This window comes from Podarcis liolepis (assembly GCF_965112155.1).
Source record: "Podarcis liolepis genome assembly, chromosome: 1".
NCBI classification, from domain to species: Eukaryota; Metazoa; Chordata; class Lepidosauria; order Squamata; family Lacertidae; genus Podarcis; species Podarcis liolepis.
This window is the reverse complement of record NC_139554.1, coordinates 96241164-96254247: the sequence shown is the minus strand read 5'-3', so window position 1 is coordinate 96254247 and position 13084 is coordinate 96241164. Positions and strand designations below refer to the sequence as shown.

The following is a 13084-nucleotide window of genomic DNA, read 5'->3' as shown; positions in this document are numbered from 1 at the left end:
CCTAAGAAGTGACAAATGCAATTCATGGACCTGTGCCTGGATGCCACTCTACTGAACATACACTTGGTAGACATTCTTTTACATAGAGCAAATGCATGGTACCTAATGTCCTCTGGTATCAGACGTTAGTGATTTGTTGAGCACTGAAACTCCATTGTTACTTATGTGAAACATTCTTTTTTTAGGCATGCTTCAGACAACAAGCATGTACATGCCCCCATAATACTGTTCTACAAAGACATCATATAGGCCATATTATCATATTACTCAACTCTGCCAAACACTGAACAGAGAGAGCTTCCTCTCCAGTAGTTGTCAACACATCCACATTTTAGGGAGTTTCTGTCAACTTTGCAACAGTATTTGGATGGGGGAGAAGTACATCAGGACCCACCCAGTTCTTTGAAACAGTTTAAATTTATGGATTTAAATTTAACACTGCTGGTGAAAGAAATGCAGAATTCTTTTTCAACCATGTCATGGCAGGATTCTTTGGAAAGCAGAAAGCAGAGGTGGAGTTGAATATCAAATCATGATAACTCCTGAGAATTACAGCATGCTCTAAAACTCTCCTTGCTCATCTGTCTAATGGCTAATGTTTGTGCCGTAACATTGAATGTGTTTAGTCAGCAGAGTAAGCTCTGCTAAAGCTAATGGGATACATTTGCAAATAAATATGGAGAGGAGAAGCAATAATAGGAAGCCAAAAGGGGGGGGGCAGCGCGGAAATACCAAGTAGCCGCATTCAGGCCAAAGTCATGTCCGTGGGTCTGCTTCCTTGCCTCCACTTCCAGCATAATGAATTTGTGGGCTTCTAAGCAGTGAGAGAAGAGCAGCATTATTTTCAAAGAAATTAAGTTCCCAGGGTCAGCATTTCAGGAGGTCACTGACATATTTAGTGACTACCCTTCAAATGTGAGAAAGCTGGTATGAGATTTCTAAGGATGATGAAATCAGCTGACCCAGGAAAGGATGGAAAGTAGAGATGAAAATCAAAGTATTTCTGGGTCAGTAATAGAGCAGTTGTAGAGATGAAAGGAGAGCCTTCTGCCTTGTAAAATAAATCAAGGTACATCCCTTTAACCCGAACAAGGTAATTCATCAGCAGCGGCAGCACAGCAAGTTGTGGGAGTCTCACAGTAGTGTAGCTTGCAGGAAACTTTTAGGGTTGCTTACTACCATAATATGCTAATAATATAAAGCAGAGCTTCTGTGGCTTTAGATCTGGGTTTGAAAAGCAAAGTGACAGGTGATGCTTTCTCCTCGGTTCATATCCAAATGGGAGGGAAATAATCTGAAACTTATGCTTGTTATGCACTTAAAAAAATGCAGAGAAGTCTGGACAAGAAAAGGGAGTAACTCCATAACCACAACCTAGCATACTAGTCGCATTGGGTATGTGAGGACTAATTGTCCAGTCAGCTTTCTGCCCCACCTTAGCTGTAATTATCCTTTGGCTGGGAGAAAGGAGCCTAGTTACAACCAGACTAGATTATTGCAATAAGGTCCACAAGGGACTGCATTAAAAGATGTTTTGGATTCTTCAGGTGGTACAGAATGTGGTGAATTCTGGACTCTTGTGGGGGCAATCAAAGAATAGAACACCAATATGATACTGGCTGCACTGGAGGCTAGATTGTTTTCAGGGCTAGTTTAAAGTGTTGGTGATGACTTTTAAAGCTCTAAACAGTGCGTAGCCAAGTTGTTTGAAGGGCTATTTGTACTTGTATAAACCTGTCTGGGTCTAGAGATAGGTTCAGGGAGTTGTGCGCCCGCCATCAATATATATTAGGTTGGCAGGCACTAGAATTAACCTGTGGCCTTCCAGATGCTGTTGGTCTACAACTCCCAGCATTCCTGAGCATTGGATATTATGGCTGGGGTTGATGGGAATTGGAGTCCAACATCTGGAGGGACACAGGTTTACAACCCTTGTACTATATAGGATGGGGTCTTTTTGGTGTTGACCCCATGCTTAATGGAAACTTAGAACTTCATTCTCTAGGTATGTATTCATGGACCATATTTTGCTGCTTTTTAAACAGGCATGGAAGACATTCATATTTCAAACTGTTTATAATTGACACTTGGAATGTTTGGCTCAGTTGGCTGTTCTAATGCTTTTATTTCAAGCTGCTTCTACAAATATTTAAATAATTAAGTATATAAATAAACTGGTTTGATCATGCATACTTGAATCTGTGCATGATAGGTAACGTCTGTGTTCATGCCAGTGGAATTTAGAATGTGGCAAAGAAAAGTATGCTGGGAAAAGGTCTATTCGCCCGCGCCCTTTACAGTACTTGTCAGCACTGCCATCCCTGGAAATGTATACTATCTAAAGCTCTGAATAGCCACCCACTTCCAGTCCGTATAGACCAGCTGTTGCTAATATGATGCCTATAGCCACTCATCTGCTTGCATAGGTTTTTATTGGTGATCACAAGGCCTCTCCCCCACTCCTCACCCTATTGAAATTGGACTTGAAACAAGCTTTCTGTTTTAGCGGATTGAATAAGCTGTGTGTGTATGGTGATCATGACAGCCTCACTGCTTGGCAAATGCACCCACTGGCTCAAAAAGGATGCTAACCCCTAGTATATACAATACTGAGCTAGATGGACCAATGGTCCAACTTGGTGTAATGCTATGTTGGTGCTATTTTCCTGTACACAATCACCATGTTTGCAACTAGCATACTAGTACAGAATTACCCTAAGTCAATAAATGTTAGGTTCTCTGTCCAGCCCCCTTCTATATTGAACAGACAGCTTTTGCCAATGCATTCAATATATGAGACAGGCACTGTATTTAAAATAAGGACAACAAAACTGGTATTCAGAATGCAGAGAAGGCATTACATCATAATGTCTGGCTCCAAGTATTATTTTAGAAGGGGAGTCTAGACCCCAAATCAGAATGCAGCTAGTTAAAAATAGTTTCATGACTTGTAAATACGTACATTCCTATTTTCTGTCTCCTGTCACAAGCACATCACAACTTTGTAGTGCTGTAAATCAGAATTCAGAAATGCACATTAATTAATTAGCTAGGATAATGTATAGTTCTTACAGCTCATACATAATCTACTGTATATTCAATTTTAAAGTTAAATGTGCAATGTGGGACATTTTATCAACACTCAGTTTAAGTGTTTTCATTTTCAAAGAAGTCAGATAACATTTAATAACGTGGATATAGTGTTGTTTTTGTTGTTAACATTTGTCTACAGCCCTTCATCCATAGATATCAGGGCAGTTCACAGCATAAAAATACAAGATAAAAACACAAAATACATAATAGAAACAAGAACAAAACAAAAACCTGCTGACCCCCTTCCATAAATGATATTATGTTAGGGCTGTTCAAATGGTGATCATAGTTTTTTTTTTAAATTTGAGTTGTGCATCAGAAAAATTGGGCTGCTGTTGTGGCTATTAAAACTACTGCCCGGAAGAATTATAAGCTTTCTTCAAATACATTATATATATATATATATATATATATATATATATATATATATATATATATATTCCTTCTGTAACCAAGTAGAAGAAAAAAAACAAACCAAAACCACTCACATTATAGACCAAATCATTATTACTGTGAGGAACTGTTGCTTTTTTCACACTCTCTGTACAGTGCTCCCTGTGAAAATAATAAAAGACCCACCAGAAACGGAGGCCTTTGCCTGACCTAAAACTGTTCAGTTTTCTCCAGGACACATTTTGATCAGAAAAAGTCAGTGCTTCAAGCTGTGCTCTTTATTTACGAGAGTAATTCCCAAGCTGGCTAGGGAATTGCCTTGGATTGACACTTGCAGCTGTGATGGCATTTAGCTGAGCAGCCTTCTTGAGAACGTTTCATCTTTACAAGTAGCTAGCCTCTATAAAGTAGAAGTTTTTAAAGGGTGGGTTTTTTTCGTTTTTTTTAATGGGCAGCTTTCCACTTTCAAAAGAAGAGTGCAGTGAATTGTTTCTTAGAAGGCTGATTGCCTGTGCTCTCACCTTTTCAAAGCTTAGCTATATACCACTGTGATTTGCAATCGGATTAGTCTTAACAAGTGAGATACCTGTAATATTTGCTGCTCACGGTTGGGAGGCATGGAATTGACTGGTGAACAGGAGCGCTGCCAGGTCTGAGGGGCTGCCCTAGTTCTTCCGCTCTCCCTTAGCTTACCAGGTGGTGGCAGGAGCCAGGAGGTGTCCCTTTTTAACACTTAAAGAGGTCTGGCTGGAGGGTATAACATCACCACTACCGAGGAAAATTCTTACTAACACATGAACATTTATACTTCTACCTGTTCTATGTTACCCTTTACTATTCAGTCTACATCTATTTACCCCAGTATTATCTGAGGTGCCAAGCTCATCATCATATCATTACCTTAAGTCTGATCCCCATACTAACAGCCCTTTTGGGACAAGCTGTGTTTCCCCTGAACAATAGTCATTCCCAGATCTGCTCCGTGCTGAAGAGGGCTGCAGATAGCTATTTGCTAGCTTCCAGAGAGGTAGCTGAGGTTGTCTGTTTAGTGAAAACAACAGAGCTTTTGGGCACAACTAAGGGCAAATCCATACTTACCTTTGCTCTGCATTTCTAGGCACAAGCCCATGCTTTAAACTTCCTGTCTAAGCACTGCCCCCCCCCCCGTGCTTTCCCCGCAAAAGCCCACTCCTTACTTCTGAATCGGCACAAACAGCAATCTGCAGAAAACCTGAATTGCTGTTTGTTCCGATTCAGTGTTGAAGAGCAGCTTTCCTGGGGAAAGTGGTGGGGCAAAAATAAAAAGAGTGTTTGGACCTATGCCCAGGAAAGCACAGGGCAGCAGGTAAGTGTAGATGTCTGTTTTAACATTCTATGGCCTTTTAAATGTATTTGTGGGAGGACGGGTTATTGGTTTGTTTTTGTTTTATTATGATCTTCAGATGAGGGGCATTATACAAATTAAATAATAAATAAATAAATAAAGTAAAATAAAAACAGGGTCAAATTAGTGGTCTTTAGGATTGTGAGAAGTACTGTGCTTCCAGCTAATTTTATGCCCTCCCTTCACAATCATGTTTGTAGTTTTGCAAACCAAGGTAATAAGAACAATTAGGTCTTGTTTTCCAAACTGTAAGGTGACCCACCTGAAAGATGGCAAAGAATGTGCCCTTTAACCATATTCAAGGTAAAATGAATGTGTGATTTCCCCTCGACCTCAGAAGGGGAAGGTGCCATCCCTCAGCACTCTAACTTATTAAGACAACAGACAACCAAGCTGGTGTGATACATTACGTACTGTCAAGAAACAGGCACTGAAGCTGTGTATTTAAAACAGTATATTAAAAGTTAAGCAGTTCTATGTAACCTTTACCCTGCATTGCTTTGTCAATATTATCACCCTTATGAATCAGCCTTTAAGCCTTGGATTTGAAGCATTTATTTATCATACCATAAAATCTCAATAACTAAGAACACCCTCAGAATAAAATTTGATTTACAATCTTGGCATGTTTGTGTGTCTGGATGTTTCTCCTCTGGCTGCTCAGTCAAATACTCCTCCCTATACCCCCAAATTAGTGATAGGCAGTCAATTCTACCACCTCCCTGCCAAGTATTTGCCTCGTGACTACTAATCCACAGCATGAACAGGCAATGTGTGTGGCAATAAAGGAGACATCAGCAAATCTGTGGCTAAGTTGTCTATTTGAATTAGATGAAATTTACATAAAATTGCTGGGTTTCCTTAAGATTAATTATTCTAATATTTTAAGTCTGGATTAAATGTGAACATTTGAGTTGGCTCTTGGGCAATTTTGCAGATCTATGGACATGTTCACACTGTGCCTGGTGCATGCAATGGGTTTTGGGGGTGAGTGCCACAGCACACATCCTGACCTGTTACACACACACACACACACACCACACACACACTTTGTTCACCCAGCCACTTTGTTCATAGAATGAAAATGCCCTACCCACATGGAAATACCAGCTCCATTTTTGTGACTAACATATTGTATGGCATAATATACTTGTATACAAACAAGTATGTGAGTTAAGGTGTCTGGGTACAGAGTATGGCATCAGGACTCCCTTATCTTTAATTGCTGGGTAGGAGAGGGAATTTTGATGACTGCAGATAATTTTTCAGGGCTGAGGAAAGTTGCGTTTACTGAGGGCCAAACTACCAATAGCCAGGGTCATTGCTAGATGCTTAAAAGATTTGAGGCACCAAGCATGTGGGGTAGGAGGGCTTTAACTCTCACCCTTCCTGTCACTGTTGTGGTCCTGATCCAGATTGGACTTCTTTCTGTACATTTTCTATTGCAAAAAAAGACCCAGCAAATTGAATGGGGCCCTTTTTGCAATGTATATTGCAAGTATGGGGTCCCTAATCTGCATTGGGATCCCAGTGGCAAAGAGTTAAGGGATCCAACCCCCGATACTAACAATGTGGTGTGGGGAGGTTGTGATTCTGTATACAAGGGCAGAACTATGCCATTAGGGGCACATGCAGTTTGGCTCTGAAATTCCATCTTCTACACAATTAATAAAGATAAAGAAGCTGTGTTTTCCTTTGTGCATCACTGCTCTTCTCATAAAACATTCTGTTACAGTAGTGAGGGTGTTGTTCGACTCTAAGTAGTAATCCAATATTCTGCTACGTGAATCGTCCTTAAAAAATCATGAATACCTTCCCTCCCCATTGCCTTCTTATTCTAACTTACAGTAAAGTTATTTCCAAAACCAAAATGCTTCCAGTGCTAGCTATATTCTTTCAAAAACTTTCAGAATTCTAATTGTTCTGTGGAACTGAAAAGTAACATTGCCATATTTATAGTATATCAATATTTGAATGGCATAGGGAATGGAATTTGTGTTGAACATGAAATAAGAGAAAAATATTTCAGATGGGTTCAGGATCATGTGCTTTACTTCGGTTTTTAATGTTTCTCTCTTTTTAATCCTACCATATCTGCAAGTTGATATTTCCTGCCACATTATTTAAGATATACAGTCCTACAGGCATGTGAGCACAGCCAAGTTAGCTTTGAACTCACACTTCTGATTTTAATGCACACACAATAAAGTAACAAAAAATGCCTGGAGGAAAGATAGGGTTTTTTAAAAAAATGAAACACTTTAAAATATGATTTTGAACACCCAGGAGCTGTTTCTAAAAGGAATTATGGTTTCTGAACCAGTTCCTGTTTATTTGGAAAAGTTATTTCAATTATACATTGGATTAAGGCAATCAAGGCAATTATTGCTGATCACATTTTTTAAAAACTTGCCTATCCAGAAATGAATTCATTTATTCTCAGATATTTCTAAGTCACTTTTCAAGACTATTGCCTTCCAAAGGTGCCTTATGTTAATAACAAATTTAAGATTACATTAAAATGTACAATGCAAATCACAATAGTACAACCATTTTAAAAACGTCCATAGATTAAAATGCAACCAATGATGATAACAACCTCAGCAGCAGCCCATATACTAAAATATTTCTTCAATCAAAAGCCAAGAGAAACAGATGAATTTTCCTCTTTAAAAACCTGAACTGAACCAGATAGCTGTTTATCTCTCAGAAGAAAATTCCAAATGCTTGGAGCCATCACTGAGAAAGCCCTATTACTCAGGCCTACAAGTATAATTTTGTTTGTTTATTAAAATGTTTGTTTACAAATACTTCAACAAACCACACAATCAAAGTGATTATATAAAATCATGCAGTAAATTTATATTATTAAAATTAAACTTCAATTAACTATTGTGGAAAGTTGTATTCGTAACTGCCTGCCTAGGTCTGGTGGCATAGAAAAAACATTTCCAGGAGGTGTCTAAAAGCTGAAACAGGAGGCACCTACTGAATATCTATTGACAAAGCATTCCACAATCACACTAAAGGACTGATCACACTAAAGGTTCCATTATTGTCAAATGAGCCTCTATAACTCGCGGAACAACCAACAACACTGATGATCTTAGTGACTGAGCTGGGATATAAGGGTGCAGGTGGCTCCTGAGGAACCGTTGGACCCATACATAGAGTATCTGAAGCTAATCTTAAAACATGGGTTATATGGGCATTGACACAAATCTTGTTGGGCCTTAAAGGTCAACAACAATGAGTTAAGCCCAGAAATTCACTTGCAACCAGGGCAACTGGAACACTTTGGGGGAGGGCTGTAGCTTAGGGTTGCCATATTTCAAAAAGTAAAAACCAGGACACTCTAAAAGTAGCTAAGAGAGTGGGATCAGTGGTCCTACTTTATATAGACAAAAGTGGACTAGGTGGATCTGTGACCACTTCTTGTGTGCAATGTTTGAACAAAACCTAAAGCAGTAACTAAAGTAACTAAAGCAGCACAGTTTAATTGAGTCATGTTGAACTACTTCAGCATGAGTTATTGAGAATCCAAGGCAGAACACATTTCTTCAAATGCTATTAGAAATCTTATGTTGTTCTCAATTATTCAGTTTCTAGAACAGTGGTGCATCAGCAGAAAGCACAGGGTTTTGTGGCTCAGGCTGTGTTGCCTATCAATCCACCTATGTTGGGGGTGGGGGACTGAACTAAAATTTGAAGCCCATCTGGAGGTGCTTACTTTGACCAAAACATTTGCAGGATTTTAAGAGAAGCTTAAAACATTTCACTAACTAATAAGACTTCTCCAGGAGAGGAGTGGTTTCATGCATCCCTACCTAATGCCAAGTTTGCCTAAAGTAGAACTGAGGTAATCTGGAGGTTTCTGCTTAGGCAAAACATCAAAATAATTTCAAGTAATGAAGGTATGTCTCAGAGCTGTTTTGTCCATTCTCCAATGCTTATGCCTGAAAATCAGAACAGCTACTTTTATTCTTCAGAAAGCAGGCAAAAGAGGAGCAATTGTTCTTGTGCTTCCCCCATGTGGATTTTTTCAAGTTGAATTTGCACAAAATTTCACATTTTACTCAGTCCCCTCCTTCTTGTGACTACTCTTATCTTTTCACTAGATGCTTTCATTATCCCCCAGTAGTGATTGCTGGTAAGATATGCCTCTCTTTTTCTGTGAGTGATTTGACTATAAATAATGTCGACAACTTTTACCTTGTTCTTTTATCTCGCTGTTCTCAAGAGCTTAGTTTTGTGGATACATTTTCAAGCAGTATTTCTATACTGTCTTCAGCACTGTCAAATTTATGATTCTGGCTTCGCTTCTACAAACCCTCATACACACTGAATATCAAAGTGACAAGCATTCTCCAGTATGGTGCATACTGGAACACAGTAAAAAGACAGTGTCAAGGAAACTTGAGGCCTTCATTAATCAATAATAATAGCACTGAGAAGTATAATAATGCATTTGCTAGTGCAGTGCTTCTCAAACTATCTGTTGTGGTAGACTGGCAGTCTATCATGCCCCCTACCCATGTGCCAGGGACTGGTAAGATATTTGGTCCCTGAAGTGTCCCACCCAACCTAGGTTGTGGTGGAGTCACCATAGATCAGCAACTGATGTTTAAAGCAGGATTGTACCACTTTAAAACATCATGGCTTCCCCAAACAGTCCCGGGAATTGTACTAAAGAATGCTGAGATCCCTATTCTCTTTAGAAAACAATTCCCATAGTTCCTGTTGCACCACTCTTAGAATTGTAGTTTTGTTTGCTGCTACTTTAAATGCATAGTGCATTATGGGGCCATAAGCAAAAGACTGTTATACTCCAAGATGCGTATAGCTCAAATGCCCTGGATTGTAGAGATTTTAATATTTTATTATGTTGTTAATGCTCAGCTGTCTCAAGCCCTTTCAGATGATGTGGGATATAAACCAATAAATCTCTTGTGTCTCAAAATGCTGAGGCAGCAGCTATAGTCCTGGAAATCTCTTAACGTAAGGACTATACCTGCCCCTAATACTTGAAATTGGGAAAGATCAACACCCACGTGGACCATTTTTAAATACCGTAATCTGTGGGGCATGCATTTTATTGCTTGAATTGTCTTCTATATAGAGGCTTAAAAGGTAAAGGTAAAGGGACCCCTGACCATTAGGTCCAGTTGCGGACGACTCTGGGGTTGTGGTGCTCATCTCGCTTTACTGGCCGAGGGAGCCAGCATTTGTCCGCAGACAGCTTCCGGGTCATGTGACCAGCATGACTAAGTCGCTTCTGGTAAACCAGAGCAGCACATGGAAACGCCATTTACCTTCCCGCCGGAGCGGTACCTATTTATCTACTTGCACTTTAACATGCTTTCGAACTGCTAGGTGGGCAGGAGCCGGGACTGAGCAACGGGAGCTCACCCCGTCGTGGGGATTCAAACCACCAACCTTCTGATCAGCAAGCCCTAGGCTCTGTGGTTTAACCCACAGCGCCACCTGCGTCCCATATAGAGGCTTAGATATGTCATTTATCCTTGTGGACATTAGCTTTTCTTGCCATTGTGCTAGTTGCATAGAAATTGTGTGATTCATTTTCCTAAAAAGCTTTCATGTGAGGTGAAGACCAAGCATCCTTACTTTATCTCATGTCTGCATTCAGATACTTGGATAGTCTCACATTGCTTCCTCAGTGAATATCATAATGGAAATCATAACAATGTTAGAAGCAGCTGTGGCATAGAGCTCACCCCCTCCCTGTTTAAAAAGCCCTCTCTGATGCACAATATTTCTAGCAGACCAACTGCCCCAAGCCTTTGTTCTGCCATGGATGTTTTGGAGCAATATATGAGAAAGGGAGGGGGAGAGACAGAGTAAGGGTGCATGCTGAACTGCTTTAAATAGAAATATGCCAGATATAGAATCTCTGACCTAATGGCTGGAAGGAGAAAAAGTGCTCAACTTTAAAAACTAATTTAAAACCAAGAGTTATTTGAGAAAGTATAAATAGCACCTAGTTAGTCACTCTTATTCCTCAACAGAGAAGCAGCAGTGAAATCTGCTTCATTAATCTCAGCCAGGCTACTTTGCGGATGACTATGTCTATTTCAGTTCTTCCTTGGTTGACACATCACATTTTAAGTCCAGCTGCATTAGACGTGTCAACTCATACTAAATAATACAGCATTTGGTAGACTTCTCCCATGGTGCCATTGAGGCAGTCAAACTTTATCTTTGTGTTCCTAGCTAAACAATTTCATTAAATTAAATTAAATTAAATATTTATTCTGGCCATATTTTTTATTTTCTGCTTTGCTGTCTGACAGAGATTTCAGATACAGAGCCATTGAGTTTTTTAATGTCTTACAATAAGAGTTGTATATCTGTGTATCATTTATATCTCCACCTGAACATTTGCAGAATTTAAGTAACATGAACAAAATAGCTTGCAGTTCATGAAGCCTGAAACTTATGTCCATGGCAACCCTAACTTAGAAGTCATCTTTATAATTTGGTTTGCCATTTTTTTCAAGGCAGCATGATTGGAGTGGTGCTGTAAGCAAATTAAGCTATGGCATTCATCTTACAGAATATTTGGGCATTGTGTGTGCATTTATCTGCTGAACTGTTTCCCCATTTTACTAACACATGACAGTGTCATTTTAACATCAGGACACGATATGGTTATCTTTAGCATATTTCCTAATACATATTGGAATAATTTCTTTCTTTTTTTAAATTTCCCTTTCTGGTCCTCTCATTAAGCTCGCCTCAAATGAAGCCCCTTGATAGAAGAGCATACTAGCAAACGGCATTCTTGTTAGGACCCTATCCCAATTGTCCTGGTCTGTCCACTCTTTTCCATCCATGTCAGACTGGATATCAAAATGGCTGATAATTTCAAAATTCATCAAAATGTATCCTGTACTTTGCTCTCTTATTATTGCTTAATTTTGACATCTGGGGAATTTGCAGTTTTCAATAAACCTGGAGAAAAGGTACATCATCCTTTGGATGTCCTTGAAGTTGCATAATTATTACCAGAGACAGCCGAAATATAAATAGCCCCAATCCATAACAGTTGCAGGTATTACATGGAATCACACAATTTGTGATAAAGCTAAAGCCAAAACATTATGTTAATCTGTAATAGATTCTGAACTGATGTCAATATAACAGCCTACCACCACCCACCAAGTGCAAATTTCATGGCCCCCTTCAAGGCCCTGGCCCCTAGAGCTTACTGGGTAAGTTTCCCAGCCCGTCACCAAGGCCAGACTTCCCCCAACTGCCCCTAAATAACACTGCTGCTACCACCTAGAGAGCAGTAGGCCTCTCTTTTTTACAGTGCAATACATTGGGTGAAATAGGATTTTCTAGAATCCCCAGAACACACTCGGAATTGTAAAATTATACATTTATTTATAGAGAATGTCACCTGATACAAATAGGAAATAATAGTTATATTTAACACCTTAGTCTAACTCACCAACTCCCTGCTTCAACTGCTATCCTGACATCATCTTTTAACTAGACCTGCTTCCCCTCTCCCCTTGATCGCACTCACTAACTCCTCTCTCTCTGCCCAGTTGTCTGCTGTCTGTCCCATCCCAGGCAGGCAACAGGGTGCAAGACAGAGAGTGTATGTGTGTGCTAGGTTTCTTTCAGCTAGTTGGGCCCAAGCCATCAGCACCCTGAATTGGGTTTAGAAGCCTATTAGCAAGCAGCACAATTTCTTCAGAGCATGTGTTACATGGGTGTAATTGGTCTCAACAGTTAACATCGTGGTCACTGCATCCTGCTTGTTGCAGTTTCCAAACCATCTTAAATGGTAACGCCACACAGAGTTCATTTCAGTAGTCCAATCTGGATGTTACCTGAGCATGGGTTACTGTGCCCAGGATAGTGTAGCTGATGAACCAGACAGAGCTCAAAATAGCATTTCTTTCCTCTGAAACCGCCTGACCTTCAGGTGACAAAGCTAAATGAATGAGTAGCCACAAGCTACAATCCTGCACCTTCAAGGGGAGCACAACCCCATATAGAAATAGCCTCAGCCCAGTATACCTGAAGGAGCATCTCCACCCCCATCATTCTGCCCGGACACTGAGGTCCAGTGCTGAAGGCCTTCTGGTGGTTTCCTCATTGCGAGAAGCAAAGCTACAGGGAACCAGGCAGAGGGCCTTCTCGGTTGTGGCGCCCGCCCTGTGGAACGCCCCCCCCCCATCA

At 40.1% G+C, this 13084-nt stretch overlaps 1 protein-coding gene across 7 annotated transcripts in view; it reads left to right on the top strand.

Moving 5' to 3' along the window:
• NCKAP5 (NCK associated protein 5) overlaps nt 1-13084 on the top strand; it is a 629163-nt gene that overhangs the window by 132147 nt on the left and 483932 nt on the right. The window lies entirely within an intron of this gene.